Source organism: Engraulis encrasicolus, chromosome 15 (genome assembly GCF_034702125.1).
Source record: "Engraulis encrasicolus isolate BLACKSEA-1 chromosome 15, IST_EnEncr_1.0, whole genome shotgun sequence".
In the NCBI taxonomy this organism is placed as follows: domain Eukaryota; kingdom Metazoa; phylum Chordata; class Actinopteri; order Clupeiformes; family Engraulidae; genus Engraulis; species Engraulis encrasicolus.
The window spans coordinates 3,390,001-3,393,653 of NC_085871.1; positions in this window are offsets into that span (position 1 = coordinate 3,390,001).

The window sequence follows — 3,653 nt, forward strand, 5'->3', positions numbered from 1 at the left end:
AGAGAGAAGACAGAGAGAGAGGGAGAGAGACACAAGAACAGAGAGAATGAAAGAGGGGGAGCGAGACGGAGGAAGTTCATGGAAGAGGAGGAGAGAGAGGACAGACAGACCGACACAAATCACCATTCAAGTGACACTCATGTGCTAGTTGCTACATGGCATCATGCCCATGCATTTCAATAACATGCCGACTTGAACCGTATATCACATGTGTGCACCAGGACTTTGGATGTGTTGGTCTGAGTATAATTTCACCATTTTCCTTGCTTGTTTTGCTGTTGTTGGCAAAAGCAAAGTGGCAAACACGTTGCTTTACTGACAGGTTAGGTTTAGGAATGGTTTTGGTCAGGGCAGAGCTTAGCATTTTCGCATTTAGCAACAGATAGGCCTACTTGCCTTGCCTTGACCATAAACATGGACAAAACGTTTCAACTGTGTGTGTGTGTGTGTGTGTGTGTGTGTGTGTGTGTGTGTGTGTGTGTGTGTGTGTGTGTGTGTGTGTGTGTGTGTGTGTGTGTGTGTGTGTGTGTGTGTGTGTGTGTGTGTGTGTGTGTGTGTGTGTGTGTGTGTGTGTGTGTGTGTGTGTGTGTGTGTGTCCCTTCTTGGAGACATAAGACTACAATAACATCAGCCCTATTTTAAATAGATGCCATATTGCACGTCATTTGAATAACCTGCTCTGACCTCCTTTTTACGATTGTGATTGTGTGTGTGTGTGTGTGTGTGTGTGTGTGTGTGTGTGTGTGTGTGTGTGTGTGTGTGTGTGTGTGTGTGTGTGTGTGTGTGTGTGTGTGTGCGCGTGTGCGTGCGTGTGTGTGCGTGTGCATGTCTGTGCTTTTTTTGTGTGTGTGTGTGTGTGTGTGTGCGCGTGTGCGTGCGTGTGTGTGCGTGTGCATGTCTGTGCTTTTTTTGTGTGTATGTGTGTGTGTGTGTGTGTGTCTGTGTGTGTGTGTTTGTATATGCGTGTGTGCATTCATGTATGCTTATATGTGTACGTGTGTGCCCTGATTGTTTGTGTATGTTTGAGAGTGTTGTTGTGTGTTCCTCGTCCTCCTCTGTTGCTTGTGTGTTTACTGTGCTCCGCTTTTGTCACACTCCTGCTCTTCCCCGCGGCCAGACGTCCTCAATGAAACAGCACACAGGAAGAAGCACAGGGCCTCTCTCTCTCTCTCTCTCTCTCTCTCTCTCTCTCTCTCTCTCTCTCTCTCTCTCTCCCTCTGTGTGTGTGTGTGTGTGTGAGCCCATGTGCGCCCGTGTGTGTGTGTGTGTTTGTGTGTGTGTGTGTGTGTGTGTGTGTGTGTGTGTGCGTGCCCATGTGCGCCCGTGTGTTTGTGTGTGTGTGTGTGCGCGTGTGTGTGTGTGTGCCCGTGTGTATGTGTCTGTGTGGCCGTATGTATGACTGTCCGTTTGGGAGGGCATGGTTAAGGGGTTGGGAACAAAATACTAAATATAGCAATGGAAAAATAACTTTAAAAATACCACAGTACCACTGCGCCCCTCTTTTTCTATTTCCATGTATATGGTTATGCACTGTGTGAATCTTCATATATCATGTACAGTATGTGAAGTGTGTGTGTGTGTGTGTGTGTGTGTGTGTGTGTGTGTGTGTGTGTGTGTGTGTGTGTGTGTGTGTGTGTGTGTGTGTGTGTGTGTGTGTGTGTGTGTGTGTGTGTGTGTGTGTGAAGGAGAAGAGAAGAGAAGAGAATAGTGGAGAGGTGATGAGAATACAAAAGAAGAGAAGAGAACAGAAGAGAAGAGAAGAGAAGAGAAGAGAAGAGAAGAGAAGAGAAGAGAAGAGAAGAGAAGAGAAGAGAAGAGAACAGAAGAGAAGAGGAAAGCTGTGCGTATGTGTGTGTGTGTGTGTGTGTGTGTGTGTGTGTGTGTGTGTGTGTGTGTGTGTGTGTGTGTGTGTGTGTGTGTGTGTGTGTGTGTGTGTGTGTGTGTGTGTGTGTGTGTGTGTATGTGTGTGTGCATGTGCGCGCGCGGGGGGCTTGTGTGTGTGTGTGTGTGTGTGTGTGTGTGTGTGTGTGTGTGTGTGTGTGTGTGTGTGTGTGTGTGTGTGTGTGTGTGTGTGTGTGTGTGTGTGTGTGTGTGTGTGTGTGTGTGTGTGTGTGTGTGTGTGCGCGCGTGCATGAGTCCCGTATGAATGCAGGTGGACAGGTGGGACATGTGAGAGTCTGGATTGAGAAAAGAGTGACTATTTCTGTGATTGAGGGAAAGGGTTGCCCCCCTTCCTCTGTATGTGTGTGTGTGTGTGTGTGTGTGTGTGTGTGTGTGTGTGTGTGTGTGTGTGTGTGTGTGTGTGTGTGTGTGTATGTGTGTGTGTGTGTGTGTGTGTGTGTGTGTGTGTGTGTTTGTGTGTGTGTGTGTGTGTGTGTGTGTGTGTGTGTGTGTGTGTGTGTGTGTGTGTGTGTGTGTGTGTGTGTGTGAGTGTGTGTGTGTGTGAGAGAGAGAGGGTGGGAGACCTTGGCGTGGCATGTGTGCAGAGGCATGGCATCATGGAGTAAAAATAGTCTCTCTCTCTCTCTCTTTCTCTCTCTCTCTCTACTACTTTTCACTTTTCACTTCCTCTCTCTCTCTCTCTCTATCTCTCTTTCTCTCTCTCTCTCTCTCTCTCTCTCTCTCTCTCTCAGTGTGAAGAGATAACCCTGCCATGTCCTTCAGGGCTATATAACGAGGCTGTGCTGTGTACGCTGCGGAGTGGAGGTGTACTGTTTCAATAGGAGACACTACACACTAAAAACACAGACACACACACACAGACACAGACACAGACACAGACACAGACACAGACACACACACACACACACACACACACACACACACACACACACACACACACACACACACACACACACACACACACACACACACACACACACACACACACACACATACCATGATGTACCATGAACCAATTGGAAACACGCAGACACGATCACTTCTGTACTCGCACACATATGTACTCGAACACACACACACACACTCCGCATTGGCTGGATAATGGCCCATACATATGCATGTACTGTGTGCGCCCCCTCATGCACCCACCATCAGTCTTTTTAACAACTTAAATTTCTGCGGCATGTCTAATTTTAACCCACTCCACCAGTGACAAGAGAAGCCTCTATGACACACACACACACACACACACACACACACACACACACACACACACACACACACACACACACACACACACACACACACACACACAGTGCCTCATTTTGGCTGCATATTGCCAAGAGAACGAGTACCCCTCATCTCCGGAAGCACTCCTGAATGCTCTCTCTCTCTCTTTCTCTCTCTTTCTCCCTCTCTCTCTCTCTCCTATAAGAGGGTGCTGAAGCCACCCCAGCCTGCCAGTGGAGGAGAGGAGAGTGGGAGGAAAAGAGGAACGGAAAGTAAAAAGTAAAAGCATTGACTTAGGGAGGGGGATAGACGAGTAGAGTGGGATAGAAGAGTAGAGGAGAAACCGAGGGAAGAGAAGGACAGCAGATGAAAAGAAGAGAGGAAGGAAAAGGCATGATGTGTAGAGGACAGGATTGGGGGAGAAAGGGAGGACATGAGAGGAGCAGGAGAAAGGGGAGATATGAGAAGCAGAGTAGAAGACAGTGAAGGATGGAAAGTTGAGAGGGAAAGAGAAGGGAGAG